The sequence below is a fragment of the Globicephala melas genome, chromosome 1 (assembly GCF_963455315.2).
Source record: "Globicephala melas chromosome 1, mGloMel1.2, whole genome shotgun sequence".
Taxonomy (NCBI): Eukaryota; Metazoa; Chordata; class Mammalia; order Artiodactyla; family Delphinidae; genus Globicephala; species Globicephala melas.
In genome coordinates this window covers 5,538,411-5,558,382 of record NC_083314.1, presented here as the reverse complement: position 1 = coordinate 5,558,382, position 19,972 = coordinate 5,538,411, and the positions used below count along the sequence as shown (strand labels likewise).

The window sequence follows — 19,972 nt, the reverse complement described above, 5'->3', positions numbered from 1 at the left end:
TTAACCACAGCAGGCCTTGTCTTTTCAGAATTTTGAAAAAGTTGAGTGTAGGTTTTTAACTTCCGCAAGGCACACAGTGGATATTTGACCAAATCTTCTAATTCGAAGATTAGGAAACAACTGTCACAAAGACTTCGTCCACTGCATTTAACTTCAAAGAATTACCTTAACTGTCTTCATGGAAAATGTGAGAGTTATGACTAATGTAAAGTTTTAAGAATAAAATAAAGCTGACAGAGAGAGAGAGAGAGAGCAAGAGAGAGAGAATTCTGAGAGGTACATTTAAAATTCTATGAACGTAGAGAATATAATTCCTGAACATACATGTGTGTGTTTAATCACTTCATGGCTTACTCAGATCCAAAATCAATTGCACTTTTTGTGGTTGGAATGAGTAGACACAGTGCTTTGGATTCGGTTGTACATACAGCATTACATTTCATCGCTTAATTATCTTTTTTAAAAAGTTACTCAGGGACAGTCTTTTTTTTTTAACATCTTTATTGGAGTATAATTGCTTTACAATGGTGTGTTAGCTTTCTGCTTTATAACAAAGTGAATCAGTTATATATATACATATGTTCCCATATCCCCTCCCTCTTGCGTCTCCCTCCTCGCACCCTCCCTATCCCACAGCGCTAGGTGGTCACAAACCACCGAGCTGATCTCCCTGTGCTACGTGGCTACTTCCTGTTAGCTATCTATTTTACGTTTGGTAGTGTATATATGTCCATGCCACTCTCTCGCTTTGTCACAGCTTACCCTTCCCCCTCCATATATCCTCAAGCCCATTCTCTTAGTAGGTCTGTCTCTTTATTCCTGTCTTACCTTAGATTCTTCATGACATTTTTTTTTCTTAAATTCCATATATATGTGTTAGCATACGGTATTTGTCTTTCTCCTTCTGACTTACTTCACTCTGTATGACAGACTCTAGGTCCATCCGCTTCATTACAAATAGCTCAATTTCGTTTCTTTTTATGGCTGAGTAATATTCCATTGTATATATGTGCCACATCTTCTTTATCTATTCATCCAATCATGGACACTTAGGTTGTTTCCATCTCCTGGCTATCGTAAATAGAGCTGCAATGGACATTTTGGTACATGACTCTCTTTGAATTATGGTTTTCTCAGGGTATATGCCCAGCAGTGGGATTGCTGGGTCATATGGTAGCTCCATTTGTAGTTTTTTAAGGAACCTCCATACTGTTCTCCATAGTGGCTGTACCAATTCACATTCCCACAAGCAGTGCAAGAGGGTTCCCTTTTCTCCACACTCTCTCCAGCATTTACTGTTCTAGATTTTTTGATGATGGCCATTCTGACTGGTGTGAGATGATATCTCATTGTAGTTTTGATTTGCATTTCCCTAATGATTAATGATGTTGAGCATTCTTTCATGTTTTTGTTGTCATCATGTATATCTTCTTTGGAGAAATGTCTATTTAGGTCTTCTGCCCATTTTTGGATTGGGTTGTTTGTTTTTTTTGTTATTGAGCTGCATGAGCTGCATGTAAATTTTGTAGATTAATCCTTCGTCAGTTGCTTCATTTGCAAATATTTTCTCCCATTCTGAGGGTTGTCTTTTGGTCTTGTTTATGGTTTCCTTTGCTGTGCAAAAGCTTTGCAGTTTCATTAGGTCCCATTTGTTTATTTTTGTTTTTATTTCCATTTCTCTAGGAGGTGGGTCAAAAAGGATCTTGCTGTGATTTATGTCATAGAGTGTTCTGCCTATGTTTTCCTCTAAGAGTTTGATAGTTTCTGGCCTTACATTTAGGTCTTTAATCCATTTTGAGCTTATTTTTGTGTATGGTGTTAGGGAGTGATCTAATCTCATACTTTTACATGTACCTGTCCAGTTTTCCCAGCACCACTTATTGAAGAGGCTGTCCTTTCTCCACTGTACAGTCCTGCCTCCTTTATCAAAGAGAAGGTGACCATATGTGCGTGGGTTTATCTCTGGGCTTTCTATCCTGTTCCATTGATCTACCTTTCTGTTTTTGTGCCAGTACCATACTGTCTTAATTACTGTAGCTTTGTAGTATAGTCTGAAGTCAGGGAGCCTGATTCCTCCAGATCCATTTTTCATTCTCAAGATTGCTTTGGCTATTCGGGGTCTTTGGTATTTCCATACAAATTGTGAAATTTTTTGTTCTAATTCTGTGAAATATGCCAGTGGTAGTTTGATAGGGATTGCATTGAATCTGTAGATTGCTTTGGGTAGTAGAGTCATTTTCACAATGTTGATTCTTCCAATCCAAGAACATGGTATATCTCTCCATCTATTTGTATCATCTTTAATTTCTTTCATCAGTGTCTTATAATTTTCTGCATACAGGTCTTTTGTCTCCTTAGGTAGGTTTATTCCTAGATATTTTATTCTTTGTGTTGCAATGGTAAATGGGAGTGTTTTCTTGATGTCACTTTCAGATTTTTCATCATTAGTGTATAGGAATGCCAGAGATTTCTGTGCATTAATTTTGTATCCTGCTACTTTACCAAATTCATTGCTTAGCTCTAGTAGTTTTCTGGTAGCACCTTTAGGATTCTCTATGTATAGTATCATGTCATCTGCAAACAGTGACAGCTTTACTTCTTCTTTTCCGATTTGGATTCCTTTTATTTCCTTTTCTTCTCTGATTGCTGTGGCTAAAACTTCCAAAACTATGTTGAGTAAGAGTGGTGAGAATGGGCAACCTTTTCTTCTTCCTGATCTTAGTGGAAATGCTTTCAGTTTTTCACCATTGAGGACGATGTTGGCTGTGGGTTTGTCATATATGGCCTTTATTATGTTGAGGAAAGTTCCCTCTATGCCTACTTTCTGCAGGGTTTTTGTCATAAATGGGTGTTGAATTTTGTCGAAAGCTTTCTCTGCATCTATTGAGATGACCATACGGTTTTTCTCTTTCAATTTGTTAATATGGTGTATCACATTGATTGATTTGTGTATATTGAAGAATCCTTGCATCCCTGGGGTAAATCCCACTTGATCATGGTGTATGATCCTTTTAATGTGCTGTTGGATTCTGTTTGCTAGTATTTTGTTGAGGATCTTTGCATCTATGTTCATCAGTGATATTGGCCTGTAGTTTTCTTTCTTTGTGACATCCTTGTCTGGTTTTGGTATCAGGGTGATGGTGGCCTCGTAGAATGAGTTTGGGAGTCTTCTTCCCTCTGCTATATTTTGGAAGAGTTTGAGAAGGATAGGTGTTAGCTGTTCCCTAAATGTTTTACAGAATTCGCCTGTGAAGCCATCTGGTCCTGGGTTTTTGTTTGTTGGAAGATTTTTCATCACAGTTTCAATTTCAGTGCTTGTGATTGGTCTGTTCTTATTTTCTATTTCTTCCTGATTCAGTCTTGGCAGGTTGTGCATTTCTAAGAATTTGTCCATTTCTTCCAGGTTGTCCATTTTATTCGCATAGAGTTGCTTGTAGTAATCTCTCATGATCTTTTGTATTTCTCCAGTGTCAGTTGTTATTTCTCCTTTTTCATTTCTAATTCTATTGATTTGAGTATTCTCCTTTTTTTTCTTGATGAGTCCGGCTAATGGTTTATCAATTTTGTTTATCTTCTCATAGAATCAGCTTTTAGTTTTACTGATCAGGGACAGTCTTGCTTTCTAATCAGACCAGGTGAAAATGATCTTAACTTAAGTTGATGAGTCACTCTGCAGAACTCAGTTAGACTGAAGATTTGATACATGATATTCATATTTCCTTCTACATGTTTATGCAGTATCCTTCAAGGTGTTTTGAGCACTAAATAACTGATGACTAAAAGAAAAAAAGGGAGGGAGGCACAGAGAGGAGAAGAAGAGGGAGGGAGGAGCGTCTGAATGTGCTAATACACAGAAAACTGGCTAAAATATTCATAAGATTTGGTCATTTTATTTCTAACAATTTTCAGTGCTAATGGAGGAGACATGAAAACTGTTCTCCCCCAGGAGGCATTTATTTTATTTATGTTTATCACTTGCTTTTTTTTTTTTAAGTCTTTTATCTTGAGATGATATAAATTCACAGAAGGTCAAAGATGTTCAGAGATGTTCTGTGCACCCTTCACCCAGGCTCCCTCGATGTTAACATATGACATAACTATAGCACAATAGTAACACCAGAAAAATTGAAATTGGTGCAATTCAAAAAGCTTATTCAGATTTCACCAGTTGTAAATGCACTCACTGGTATGTGTGTGTTGTATGTGTAGCCCTGCAAAGCTTTATCACCCGTGTAGCTGCCTGTAACTACCACACAATCAAGATATTTAATTGTATCATCACAAGACTCCCTCCTGCCATCTGCTTAGAGTCTCTCCACCAACCGGCATCACTTATACCTCACTACCACTAATCTGCTCTCCATCCCTATAATCACATTATTTCATGAATGTTAAATACATGTAATCATGTCATATATATTCTTTTGAGGTTGGCTTTTTTTTCTTCAGCATAATTTCTTTGAGTTTCATCCAAGTTGTCGAATTTATAAATCAGTTTTCCTTTTTACTGCTGACTAGTATTCCATCGTATGGATGTACCACTGTTTATATAACTAGGGACTGGCTGCTGTGAATATCTGTGTACAAGTTTCTGTATGAAAATCTAAGACTGCCTTAGATTGAAATTGCTGGATCATATGGTAAATCTATTTTCAGTTTTAAAAGGAACTACCAAACTATTTTCCAGTGAGGCTGTACCATTTTACATTTCCACCAGCAATGCAAGAGTGCTCCAGTTTTTCCACAACCATACCAGCATTTGATGGCAAGGATCACTTTTTTTTTTTCCCATTCTGAGAGGTATGTAATGATAGCTCCTTGTGGTCTTAATATGCATTTCTCTAATGGCTAACAATATTGAACATCTTTTTATACACTTATCTGCCATCTGTATATATTCTTTGGTGAAATGTCTGTGCGTATCTTTATCTTTTGCTCATTTCCTAGCTGGATTGTTTTTGCTTCTTTTTCAATGCTGAGTTTTGAGAGTTCTCCATATATTCCAGAAACACGTCCTTTATTGAAATGTGGATTGCAAATATCTTCTCCCAGTTTGTAATTTGTCACTTCATCCTCCCGACAAAAGCTTTGAATTTTGATGAAGCACAATTTGGGCAGGGGGGCAGGGGATTGTTTTTAGTGTCGGTCTGAGGACCATTTGCCTATTCTTGGTCCCAAAGATTTTCTCCTATGTCTTCTCCTAGAAATGTTAGTTTATGTTTTACATGTAATTCCATGAACCATTTTGAGTTGTTTTGTGTTAAGTGTGAGACTTAGGTCCAGGTTCATTTTTTTAGCTACGGAGGTCCAATTGCTCCAGCAGTGTTTTTTGAAAAGGTTATTCTTCCTCCATTGAACTGCTTGTGCTCCTTTGTTAAAAATTAATTGGACGTATTTGTATGGGTGCACTTCTGGGTTCTCTATCCAGTTCTGTCCAGCTCTGTGCGTCCTTCCTCTAGGACCACAGCGTCTTGAATACTGTGCCTATACAGTAAGCCTTAACATTGAGAAGACCGATTATTTCCACATTATTATTCCTCCCACAAAACTGTTTTGGCTATTCTAGAGACTTTACCGTTCCATAAAAATTTTGGAATTCATCTATGTCTACAAAAAAACCTTGCTGAAATGATGATAGAAATTGTCTTAACCCAACAGATAAATTTAGGGAGAAATGACATCTTTACTATATTGAGTCTTCTGATCCATGAACGTGTAAACTGTTTCTTGAACCTCACTATTTCCAAATTCATTTTTTACAGGACACTGACACCTCTGTGAGGCACTAAGGTGGAGGTGTCATGTTTGAGTATTACATAATTAAGCCAGTGCTTTTGGTAATTTCTATTATCTACACCAATTTGATACTTTGACAAGCTTATCCCGGTCTGAATAACTTCCTTTATATACAAATTTATCACAACATTTATCATAATTACAGCTGCTGAAATACATGTTAATCCCACTTGAGAGGGCTAGGGACTATATCATTCATCACTGTATCCACAGTCCTGACTTGAGTGCCTGCCACATCGTGAAGACTCAACAATGTTCACTGAATGAGTGAAACCATTCTTTAATCAATGAGGGAATATCTATATGTACTTATGTCAGATTTTTAAAGATCTGGGGTGTCTGAATCTTCAACACAAACTAGGAATGCTCTCCCCTAGGAAGCTCCTCTCTTTTGCTTTGTTTTGCCATACATCATACTTCTAATGATAACATATATAATACAGCATAAAACCATATACATAAATACACGTGTATGTGCACACACATCCACCTACATACACACTCTTACCAGGGCAAAAAATTACCCATTAAAATCTCAAAATGTAATGACACAGTTAGGCAATGTGCCTTTATCTCTAAGATATAATTCGTTGACTGTAAAGAACTTTCCCAACAGAAATTTGAACCAGAAATTATATCCATTTTGCATATATCTTGTGTCGCAGCCAGACTTAATCATCCAAATCTTCGCTAAAGCAAAGCTAACCTTTAGTACACGCAGAGGAGAAAGATCCAAAACTGGATTCCCAGCAGGTCACTTCGTGGTTTAAAATTATTCAGTAGTCTCCCTCCTCCATCAGCCAAAAAACTCTAAAAATTTGAGAGAGGCATGGAGTGCTTTCATGATCAGAAAGCTCCCTACCTTCACAATGTTATCTCCTGGCATTCTCCAGCCCCTGGCTCGCCAGTTCCTTATGTTCTCCATGCTCTCTCGTGGTTCTGCACCTTTGCACATTTTATTCCTTCTGCAGGTTCCTACCACACTGACCTGCTGGACTCACTCAAGCAACTGGTCCACTTCAGATCCTCCCCTGGTCCTTCCTTTCCTTGTGCTCTCACGACACCTGCAAGTTGATCACACCATGCTACATGGAACTCTTATTTACTTTCCCAGCTACTGTAAATGCCTTTATAGCATGGTTTCCTTTATAATAGTACCTGACAGGCAGGTACTTGAAATTTCTTGAGATAAAGAGAGAAAGAAATAGACTGACATTTCTAAGATAAAGAAAACTCGACTAAGTACACAAAATTGGGTAGCGATAGAATAGTACGGTAGAGTGGGCCTGGGTTTGAATCCCAGCTCTATCATAGTTACATGGTCCTGAGAAAATCATTTAGTTTTGCTGAGAATCAGTTATTAATAGTTTTGTTATCTAATCTGGAGAAAAGAGAAAATAATACCTAATTTTTATTTTATGAAATACAGCAGGGCTTCCCTGGTGGTGCAGTGGTTGAGAGTCCGCCTGCCGATGCAGGGGATGCAGGTTCGTGCCCTGGTGCGGGAAGATCCCACATGCTGCGGAGCGGCTGGGCCCGTGAGCCATGGCCGTTGACCCTGCGCGTCCGGAGCCTGTGCTCCGCGACGGGAGAGGTCACAACAGTGAGAGGCCCGCGAACCGCAAAAAAAAAAAACCAAAAAAAAAAAAAAAAAACAACATCTATCCTGTAGCTTCTACTGGCCTAGATATAGTAACAGACACCAGATCCACACACACACACCCCAGAAACAACAAAAAGACTGACCACACACACACACACACACACACAATTTCAAGGCAATGAACCTCAGGCAACAGAGGATGGTATTCCCGGAAAGATGAGAAACAAACGAGGTGAGCCCTACAGTTGCTTCGATTTACTGTAACTGCTTTGAGAAAGTTGCTCACAGACAGTAAGATCCAGATGGAGCCTGGCAGCCTCTGAACTGAGAAGACAGAGCTAAGTGTCTGGAAAAACCAAGGCAGCGAGAAATCACAGGATTCAGTACCAGAGAGGAGAGGGCTGCACAGGGAAAAAACTCTGGAGATAAGCAGACATTCTCAAGTACTCAGCTGACTGCTGATTATCACATGCATGCCAGGAAACTAAGGCTGGGAAAGAACCAGCAGTAACAGTGCCTGGCAAAGAACACAGGCTCAGGAACTGTACCCAGGCTTACACCAAATAGCCTGCAGAAACTCAGGATGCCCAGGGCTAGAGGACTCAAAGGGTCTTGCCTCAGTAGTGGGAAATAATAAACCTTAGTCTGAGCACTGCTCTGGGGCTGCCTGACAAATTTCAAAAGCAAGACCTGAAAGGATCAAACAGTTTCCAAATAACAACATTCCAAAATAAAGCTCGGAATATTTACAGAAATATAAAATATCTGTCTCAAAGGACAGAATTCACAATGTTTGGAATCCAATACAAAATCACTAGGAGGGCTTCCCTGGTGGCGCAGTGGTTGAGAGTCCGCCTGCCGATGCAGGGGACATGGGTTCGTGCCCCGGTCCGGGAGGATCCCACATGCCGCGGAGCGGCTGGGCCCGTGAGCCATGGCCGCTGAGCCTGCGCGTCCAGAGCCTGTGCTCCGCAACGGGAGAGGCCACAACAGTGAGAGGCCCGCGTACCGCAAAAAAAATGCAAAGAAACCAGAAAATACAATCCTTTGAAGTTCAAGTTCTTTGTTTCCTTCTCACATGTGCTATTTTACAGTTTGTGGATACTTTTCTCACTAGGAAAAAAGGACAACAAACCATGAGAAATGTAATCTGCACTGCTTTCGGGATGTTGTAAGATTTTACTTAATGCTATATATTACTTATTTGCTGTCCTAGATCACTGATGGAAGAGAACAGAGCTCAAGGCACAGAGATTGATATTAGAAAAAGTTTTCATTTGTAAGCAAAATTTAGAAATGAGTAGTCATTACAGACTCCATCATTAGCAGAAAAACGAGTCAACTGAAACTGCTCCAGAATTGACACAGATGTTAGATAACACAGAAGGACAAGAAGCACCTTTGTACCTGGAAAGACCAAGTTATTGGGAAGTGGGAACCTTGGGAGTAGAGGAAGGGCTGGTGAGAAAACAGAGTGGATAAAAGGTCTATTAGTACCAACATCCCCTGTTCCATCACACACAATTAGGCAAATATCATTCCCTGACCCCCAGAACACCGGACGATGAAAGAGGTTACACCACGGTGGACCAGGGTAGACCAGGGAGAACAGAAAGTGGGGAGGGAGGTGGCACTGTCCAAGACAGGGGGCTTATGCTAAAGGCTGCTATTGTAAGTTAATGTATAAATGACTTCTTTTCCAAGATTTAGGGGATTCAAATCTGGACAAACTAGCCCAAGAGGTAAGAACTACAGATGGGGGCAGGGGGTGGGGGCGGGGGAAGGGGAAAATGACAAAGAAACAGTCAGCTCCTCTTCGTATCATCCCCAGTAAAGTCCACAGGCAACAAATCCCATCCATTCATAGAGCTTCCAGTTAATTTTTGGTCATTCACTACTAAATTAATGAAATGTAATAATAAAAAGACCTGCACCGAGGTACATCATCATGAACGATCAGAAGAATGGAGATGAAAGTTTTCAATACCTAGAAGCAAGTCACTCAAATGATCATGGGGTTCTCAGCAGCAGCACAGGAAAATAACAGACAGTGGAACAGTTCCTTCCAAATTCTAAAAGGAAATAATTTTCCAAAATAAATTTTGTATTTAGTCACATGTAATGGTAGAATAGCAATATTTTTAGACATGTCCCAGCTCAAAAATCTTTCCTTTTAAAAACCCTTTCTCAGGAAGCTTCTGGAAGATGTATTCCACCAACAGAAAGGAGTAAACAAACTTAGAAAATAGGAGACTCCAATATGAGAAAATGAGGACAATCCCCAAGATGATGGAGTAATGATGAACTGAGGTCCCAGATCAACAGAGAGAAAAGAAGCCGAAAGAGTTGAGTCCAGAATGAAGCATGAAGATGGTTCAGTGGGAGGGCAAGGGGTACCTGAGTAGCTCCACAGAGAACAAGTGAGGATTTGAGGCTGTTTCTGACCTTAGCACAACCTGAACCATCCTGACTGATACAATCCCTGATGTGTCTGACCACACTGAGAAAGCCTTTATATATAGTTCTGTTAGAGTATTGCGGGAAAGCTAGGCAAACAAACCAACAAACCCAAAAAATGAAACTGATTAAATTCCTAAAGAGCAAAAAATCTGAATAAGAAAAAGTTAATCATAATACATTACTACATTACTCAGCTCTGAGCAATATTTCAGTAGTCGTAAAATATACATCCTTGGCATCCCCTAAGCAAGCAGGACTATAGTGGGGAGATGGGGAACGGAAGGTGTGTGTGGTGGTGGTGTAATCGGACTTCTAACTCCTCATCTTCTACAGAAGGAAGTCAACAAATACTGCCAGAGACTAAAAAACTAAGAAATATACTACAGTGAGTTAAAAACTCTATAGAAGAAACAGGTAAAAGACTGAAAAGTGTTTCTGTCTGAAAGGTAAACCATGTTGTTTTAACATGTTGATAACATGTTGGCAGGAGCCAAATGTTTGGTTTTAATAAATTTATTTATTTATTTATGGCTGCGTTGGGCCTTTGTTGCTTCCCGCGGGCTTTCTCTAGTTGCGGCCAGTGGGGGCTACTCTTCATTGTGGTGCGCAGGTTCTAGGCGCGCGGGCTTCTCGTTGTGGTGGCGTCTCTTGCTGCGGACAGAGCATGGGTTCTGGGTGCGCAGGCTCAGTAGTTGTGGCTCGTGGGCTCTAGAACGCAGGCTCAGTAGCTGTGGCGCACGGGCTTAGTTGCTCCGTGGCATGTGGGATCTTCCTGGACCAGGACTCGAACCCGTGTGCCCTGCATTGGCAAGCGGATTCTTAACCACTGCGCCACCAGGGAAGTCCCGGGCCAACTGTTTCTGTTGGTCTTGTTTTCTTATTCTAAGCCTTAGGATAACTGCTGACTTTTTGAACAATGTACATGTATTTTGATAAAAACACTTTTTCAAAACCAGGTCATTTATTCTCAAGGAATTACAGCAACTACAGCTATTTACAAAACAAGCAAGATTTTACAACAAATTAAACTTTAAACATCAGTCTATATGGAATACAATCTTTTTAGCATTTAGCTTTTAGCTATTAATATCACAAAGGCTTAGTATAAGATCACATAAATGGGGCTTCCCTGGTGGCGCAGTGGTTGAGAGTCTGCCTGACGATGCAGGGGGCACGGGTTCGTGCCCCGGTCCAGGAAGATCCCACATGCCGCGGAGCGGCTGGGCCCATGAGCCATGGCCGCTGAGCCTGCGCGTCCGGAGCCTGTGCTCCACAACGGGAGAGGCCACAACAGTGAGAGGCCCGCGTACCGAAAAAAAAAAAAAGATCACATAAATGCTAATCTGTGGCAAGAAAATATAGATTAGGTTGCAATGCTTCACTTTTTTATATAATAGAAAAATTGTTTTTACATATTTAGGGAGTGGGAAGCAGGAGATATTTTTCCTAAGTATTTCATTTTTGTAACTTCCCAAATCCATATGCTCACAAAGGCACTACATTCTTTTATCTATTTATTACTTTAAATTTGTATGTTACCTTAAACTTTTAAAAATGTGAGGGAGGAAATCTGGTGGGAAAACGCAAGGAAAAGGCACATCACCCTATCTGACATTTTAAGCTCTCTCTTTAGACTCAATATGGTAAGAAATAAATTATAACTTCTGATAATGTATAATTATTGTCATGGGTTAAAAATGCAAGGTCTTACACCCCAATGTTCATAGCAGCACTATATACAATAGCCAAGACAGAAACAACCCAAGTGACCATCAACAGACAACTGGTTTAAGAAGATGTGGCATATATACAATGGAATATTATTGAGTCATAAAAAGGAACAAAATAATGCTATTTGCAGCTACATGAATGGACCTAGAGATTGCCATACTGAGTGAAGTAAGTCAGACAAGGAGAGACAAATATTACATGATATCACTTATATGTGGAATCTAAAAAAGAATACAAATGAATCTATTTACAAAACAGAAACAGACTCACAGACATAGAAAACAAATTTATGGTTACCAAAGGGGAGAGGGAGAGAGGCAGAGACACATTAGGAGTATGGGATTAACAGACACTACTATAACATAAAATAGGTAAGTAACAAGGATCTACAATATAGTACAGGGAGCTACATTCAATATTTTGTAATGACCTGAAAATTATAACTAAGTCACTTTAATGTACACCTGAAACTAGCACAAAATTGTAAATCAACTATACTTCACTTTAATAAAAACCACCAACAACAACAAAAATGCAATCGCTAATGTGGGCACCTTCGGTATTAAACAAAAAGAGTTCCTTTCCTTTTTATGCAAACAGGCAAAGTGAATTTGCAGAAGTGAAGCTGAGATTTGAGAGGATTTGGGGAATTAGGTAGAAGGACAGAGGGCAAATTGTGCAAGCTGCCTTACCAAAAAAGGTTTAGTTAGAATTTCATGCTCCTGGTTTGGGCAACTGGTTGTGTGTTGCTACCATTCCCCTAAAACAAAATACCAGAGAAGAGATAGTTGTAAAGAGATAAAATTAATTTTGTACATTCTACACTGAGGCATCTCTTGAACGTCAGCTATGCAAAGACGCTCAGTGGGAAAAGGTAAATATAATTTTAGGTATATATAAATTTACATAGAGGAGCAAGGCAAATATAGAGATTTGGAAATCATCAATACATCATTACAGTTACTAAAATTTGAGTGAAATGGACTAGAAAGAGGTAAGAAGTGAAGAGAGCAAAACACGAAGAAAGGGCCCTTGGTAAACCATAATTTTTAGGAGTAAGTAAAAGAAAGGAAAACCTATAAAGGAGAACTAAGAAGGAACGTACAGGACATAAACTAAAGGAGAATGATGTTGTAGAAATCAAGAGAAGGAGGTTTTGGGAATTCCCTGGCGGTCCAGTGGTTAGGATACTGTGCTTTCACTGCCAGGGCCCAGGTTCAATCCCTGGTCAGGGAACTAAGATCCCACAAGTCGCGGCGTGGTGCTGCCCCCAAAAAAAAATTAAAAAAAAAAAAGAGAGAGAGAGAGAGAGAAAGAGGTATCAAGAAAGAAGAAGAGGAGAATCAGAGAAAACTGTTCATTGGATCTGGCATAATAAAGATGATCAGAAACTCTAACAGAAGTGTCAGTGGAGCAGTAAGACAACAAGAAGTACAGGAAGTGGAGGGTAAATAAGAGGCAGAAAAGAAAACCAGAGGCTAGAAATGAATGGTGAGAATCCTGGAAGTAAAGTGGAAAGGGACTGAAGCTCTTGCTGACAGGTGAAAGTGAATCAGTTTGGTGCCAGTGAAGACATGAGGGCTGCAAGGTCAAGAAGTCATACAGTGGGAGGTTGCAGGGTATGTTCTCAGAAGTAAAGCAATTCTGGTCACAGGAGGGTCCAGCCTTATAAGAGGATGCTGAAGAAAGCTGGACGTGAAAGTCATCAAAATAAAGGAACCATAGAGGCAAGATCCAGAAAGGGTCGTTCACTAAGGTAAGGAACCTGAAAAGGGGAATAGCAGAATCTGGGATGAGAAGAAAATATGGAAGCTGTACCCATACCCTCCATGACTATGAAAGAACCACTAAAAAGTTGGGAGAACACAGCGACAAGGAAAAAACAAAGGTCATAGTAAAAAAAATGCACCTCAAAGATATGGAGATGTAACGGTCTATAATTTATAAGGTCAGCAACACACCCCCAGACCTGTGGTATGTGGAGAACAGCGTGAAAATGGGCAGTTTTCATGGAAAAGATGTTCACATTACAGCTTGGTTCCTATTAAAATAAGCAGATGCAGTGGACTCTCTTCCCTGGTGGCACAGTGGTTAAGAATCCGCCTGCCAATGCAAGGGGACACAGGTTCGAGCCCTGGTCTGGGAAGATCCCACATGCCGGGAAGCAAGTAAGCCTGTACACCACAGCTACTGAGCCCGTGCTCTAGAGCCCGCAAGTCACAACTACTGAGCCCACGTGCCACAACTACTGAAGCCCGCGAGCCTAAAGCCCGTGCTCTGCAACAAGAGAAGCCATCGCAATGAGAAGCCTGCGCACCGCAATGAAGCAGCCCCCACTTGCTGCAACTAGAGAAAGCCCGCATGCAACAACGAAGACCCAATGCAGCCAATAAATAAATAAATTTATTTTTTTAGAAAAAGATTTAAAATAAGCAGATGCAGCATCATGGATGGACCTAGATATTGAGTGAAGTAAGACACAAAAAGACAAATATCATATGATATCGATTATATGTAGAATCTAAAACAAAGGGTACAAATGAATTACTTACAAAACAGAAGTAGAGTCACGGATGTAGAAAACAAACTTATGGTTACCAGGGGATAAGAGGGGGGAGGGATAAACTGGGAGACTGGGATTGACATATACACACTACTATATATAAAATGGATAACTAATAAGAAGCTGCTGTATAGTACAGGAAACTCTTCTCAATACTCTGTAATGGCCTATTTGGGAAATCTAAAAAAGAGTGGATATATGTATACGTATAACTGATTCACTTTGCTGTACATGGGAAACTAATAAAACGTTGTAAATCAACTGCACTCCAATAAAAATTTTAAAAAATAAAATAAAATAAGCAGATGCAGTGGACTCTCTTTGAAAAGTACTGAGTGTGTAAGAAAATGTATTTATGATGGTGCAGGAATTCCAGAAGATTCCAAAGAAAGTAGGGTTAGCAGAGAGGACAGTGTCTGCACAGTTAAATCAGCAGAGTGTGGGGATAAGACAAAGAGAATACAGATGAATGAACATATTCCCAGGAAAGGATATCACCAAACATTGCCGTGACTAGAAATATTGTTGTCAAAAGGAAAATCCTGCCTTTTTTCCCTAACTGAATTTTTTGTTAATAGTAAATTGATAGGCTTTGCTAGAATAGGAACCTTGGGACTTAGGGTGAAATTACTTGGCTTCAAGATTCTATAATGGAATTCTGCTTAAGTTTCTAGGAAGACAAGTGGAGAGAAATATACAGCCAGAGGAAAATAGTCAAGACAGCTACTAAAATAAAAATTGAGAAAAAAAAATTTTTAACCAGTAAGTAGTAGAGTTTACAATTTCTTCCACTATATCTCACCATAACAAACTATATAGTTTTCACAGGTCCTTCCCTTGATCTCTTAACTGCAGTATTTAATAAGTGCTCATGGAAGAACAAAAGTCTCGTCGTCTGTGACTAATGAAAGAAAGAATTCCTCACCTTGGAGCTTGACTCTCCAAAGCACAATCACCATATTTTGTTAAAATAGACTCAAAACCTAGGAAACAAAAAACAGCAATAAACTTTCACTATCAAGATTCAACTTTTTTCAAAGCTACTTTATCTCACTCCCAAAGGCAGTAAGATTACTACCCTCATTTTATAGTTGAGGACTCTAAGACTACAGAGATTAAATAATTGCCCAAGACCACACAGTTACTAAGTACTATTTCAAGACTGAGTGGCTTTTTTGTTCTTTTCTTGGCCATGCCACGAGGCATGCGGGATCTTAGATCCCCAACCAGGGATTGAACCAGGGCCACTGGCAGTGGAAGCATGGAGTCCTAACCACTGGACCGCCAGGGAATTCCCAAGAGTGAGTGGCTTTTGAATATCTCAGCTTTTATAGTTCAATGTGAATGTGAATTAAATAGTATTTGAATGGGGATGAAATATGCAGGAAAACAAAAAACAGGAAAAAAAATAAAACATTTAAAACAAAAAGCTGCTGCCCTATTGTCTTGGGAGTAGTATGCCATAAATGTGATGATTTACTTGAAATAATAAAAACCTGACTATTATTCATTTACCTCATTAGCTTTTCCTAGCAGTCAAGGTCTATGTGTGATTTGTTCATCTTTTTCCTTTCTTTTTGTTGCTACCAGCACAGGGCAAAATAGAGATTTTACTAGCAAGCAAAAGCATTATCTTATTGTAAGCATTTTGAAATTTCATAAAAGCAGTAGCTTTTATTGTTATTGCTAAAACATGCACTGACGTGTCAATTTCCTTGCTTTTTCTTCTTTGCTTTTGTTTTGCCAATGATATGCATGTATAATGATATAAGGAAAATACATAAGGAAAGTAAATATATATGATGAGACAAGGATGATACCCAAGGAATGTAGAAAAGACTAATATAGCACTCCCTAGGCAACCATGTTATAAACTTCTTTTTTACAATGATCTAAAATCTGCATAGTTATGGGCACCAATTAATAATTACTGTATCTAGAAACTGAAACATATTTCTAGAGTACAGTATGGAAATACACGTTAAAAGCTTTAAAATTGACATGGTAATACCACATTTAGGAATTTATTTTAGGAAAATCATCAGCAAGGCCTTAGAAATGCTTACAAATATTTAGAGACAAGAATGTGAAATAGCATGAAAGCAACCTACAGCCTAATAACAATATGAATTAGATAAATATGATCACTCATATCATGGAATATTACACAATCATAAATAATCTCATTTCAGGAATCTACTTAAAGATACACTTCACTTAACAGATTTAATTAGATCTACTTAACAATATGTTAAGTGAAAATAGCAGTTGACAAAACTGTTTCTTTGAGAGGACAGACAGCAGAAGTAAGAAGAACTACAATCCTGCAGCCTGTGGAACAAAAACCACATTCACAGAAAGACAGACAAGATGAAAAGGCAGGGGCTATGTACCAGATGAAGGAACAAGATAAAACCCCAGAAAAAAAAACTAAATGAAGTGGAGGTAGGCAACCTTCAAGAAAAGGAATGCAGAATAATGATAGTGAAGATGATCCAGGACCTCAGAAAAAGAATGGAGGCAAAGATCGAAAAGATGCAAGAAATGTTTAATAAAGACCTAGAAGAATTAAAGAACAAACAGAGATGAACAATACAAAAACAGAGATGAACAATACAATATCTGAAATGAAAAATACACTAGAAAAATCAATAGCAGAATAACTGAGGCAGAAGAACGGATAAGTGATGTGGAAGACAGAATGGTGGAATTCACTGCTGCGGAACAGAATAAAGAAAAATGAATGAAAAGAAAAGAAGACAGGCTAAGAGACCTCTGGGAAAACATTAAATGCAACAACATTTGCATTATAGGGGTCACAGAAGGAGAAGAGAGGGAGAAAGGAACCAAGAAAATATTTGAAGAGATAATAGTCGAAAACTTCCCTAACATGGGAAGGGAAATAGCCACCCAAGTCCAGGAAGTGCAGAGTCCCAGGCAGGATAAACCCAAGGAGAAACACGCCAAGACACATAGTAATCAAATTGACAAAAAATAAGGACAAAGAAAACTTACTGAAACCAACAAGGAAAAAACAACAAATAATATAGAAGGGAACTCCCATAAGGTTAACAGCTGATTTCTCAGCAGAAACTCTAAAGCCAGAAGGGAGTGGCATGATATATTTAAAGTGATGAAAGGGAAAAACCTACAACCAATATTACTCTACCCAGCAAGGGTCTCATTCAGATTTGACGGAGAAACCAAACGCTCTACAGACAAGCAAAAGCTAAGAGAATTCAGCACCACCAAACCACTCTACAACAAATGCTAAAGGGACTTCTCTAAGTGGGAAACACAAGAGAAGAAAAGGACCTACAAAAACAAACCCAAAACAATTAAGAAAATGGTAATAGGAACATACGTATCAATAATTACCTTAAATATGAATGGATTAAATGCTCCAAGCAAAAGACACAGGCTTGCTGAATGGATACAAAAACAAGACCCATCTATATGCTGTCTACAAGAGACCCACTTCACACCTAGGGACACATACAGACTGAAAGTGAAGGGATGGAAAAAGATATTCCATGTAAATGGAAATCAAAAGAAAGCTGGAGTAGCAATACTCATATCAGATAAAATAGACTTTAAAATAAAGAATGTTACAAGAGACAAGGAAGGACACTACATAATGAAAATGAATCAATTCAAGAAGAAGATATAACAATTATAAATATATATGCACCCAACATAGGAGCACATCAATACATAAGGCAACTGCTAACAGCTATAAAAGTGGAAATCGACAGTAACACACTAATAGTGGGGGAATTTAACACCTCACTTACACCAATGGACAGATCACCCAAACAGAAAATTACTAAGGAAACACAAGCTTTAAATGACACAACAGACTAGATAGATTTAATTGATATTTATAGGACATTCCATCCAAAAACAGCAGATTACACTTTCTTCTCAAGTGCGCACGGAACATTCTCCAGGATAGATCACATCGTGGGACACAAATCAAGCCTCAGTGAATTTAAGAAAATTGAAATCATATCAAGCATCTTTTCTGATCACAACTCAATGAGATTAAAAATCAATTACAGGAAAAAAAACATAAAAACACAAACACATGGAGGCTAAACAATACGTTACGAAATAACCAAGAGAACACTGAAGAAATCAAAGAGGAAACCAAAGAATACCTAGAGACAAATGACAATGAAAACACGATGATCCAAAACCTATGGGATGCAGCAAAAGCAGTTCTAAGAAGGAAGTTTATAGCTATACAAGTCTACCTCAAGAAACAAGAAAAATCTCAAATAAACAATCTAACCTTACACCTAAAGGAACTAGAGAAAGAAGAACAAACAAAACCCAAAGTTAGCAGAAGGAAAGAAATCATAAAGATCAGAGCAGAAATAAATGAAATAGAAACAAAGAAAACAATAGCACAGATCAATAAAACTAAAAGCTGGTTCTTTGAGAAGATAAACAAAATTGATAAACCATTAGCCGGACTCATCAAGAAAAAGAGGGAGAGGACTCAAATCAATAAAATTAGAAATGAAAAAGGAGAAGTTAAATCAGACAGCACAGAAATACAAAGCATCCTAAGAGACTACTACAAGCAACTCTATGCCAATAAAATGGACAACCTGGAAGAAATGGACAAATTCTTAGAAAGGTATAACCTTCCAAGACTGAACCAGGAAGAAATAGAAAATATGAACAGACCAATCACAAGTAATGAAATTGAAACTGTGATTAAAAATCTTCCAACAAACAAAAGTCCAGGACCAGATGGCTTCACAGGTGAATTCTACCAAACATTTAAAGAAGAGCTAACACCCATCCTTCTCAAACTCTTCCAAAATGTTGCAGGGGAAGGAAAACTCCCAAACTCATTCTATGAGGCCACCATCACCCTGATACCAAAAGCAGACAAAGATACTACAAAAAACAGAAAATTACAGCCCAATATCACTGATGAATATAGATGCGAAATTCCTCAACAAAAGACTAGCAAGCAGAATCCAACAACACATCAAAAGGATCATACACCATGATCAAGTGGGATTTACCCCAGGGATGCAAGGATTCTTCAATATACGCAAAACAATGTGATACACCGTATTAACAAATTAAAGAATAAAAACCATATGGTCATCTTAATAGATGTAGAAAAAGCTTTTGACAAAATTCAACACCGATTTATGATGAAAACTCTCCAGAAAGTGGAATAGAGGGAAACTTCTTCAACATAATAAAGGCCATATACAACAAACCCACAGCAAACATCATTCTCAATGGTGAATCACTGAAAGCATTTCCTCTAAGATCAGGAACAAGACAAGGATTTCCACTCTCACCACTATTGTTCAAAATAGTTTTAGAAGTCCTAGCCATGACAATCAGAGAAGAAAAAGAAATAAAAGGAATATAAATTGGAAAAGAAGAAGTAAAACTGTCACTCTTTGCAAATGATATGATACTATACATAGAGCATCCTAAAGATGCTACCAGAAAACTACTAGAGCTAATAAATGAATTTGGTAAAGCTGCAGGATACAAAATTAATGCACAGAAATCCCTTGCATTCCTGTATACTAATGATGAAAAATCTGAGAGAGAAATTAAGGAAATGCTCCCATATACCATTGCAACAAAATAATAAAATACCTAGGAATAAATCTTCCTAAGGAGACAAAAGACCTGTCTGCAGAGAACTATAAGACACTGATGAAAGAAATTAATGATGATACCAACAGATGGAGAGACATACCATGTTCTTCGACTGGAAGAATCAATATTGTGAAAATGACTATAGTACCCAAAGCAATCTACAGATTCAATGCACT

General features: G+C 38.5%; 1 protein-coding gene across 13 annotated transcripts in view; it reads right to left on the bottom strand.

Moving 5' to 3' along the window:
- Window positions 1-19,972, bottom strand: part of KCNT2 (potassium sodium-activated channel subfamily T member 2) — a 405,220-nt gene that overhangs the window by 327,470 nt on the left and 57,778 nt on the right. Inside the window, exon 2 of one of the 13 annotated variants that reach the window (XM_060294913.1) lies at window positions 9,387-9,471. The exons of 11 other annotated variants lie outside the window; for them this stretch is intronic. The gene's annotated coding sequence lies outside the window, so the exon portion shown is untranslated. Of the gene's footprint in view, window positions 1-9,386; window positions 9,472-15,078; window positions 15,133-19,972 lie in introns of those variants that run through there. One more of the 13 variants, XM_060295010.1, reaches the window with a different exon arrangement.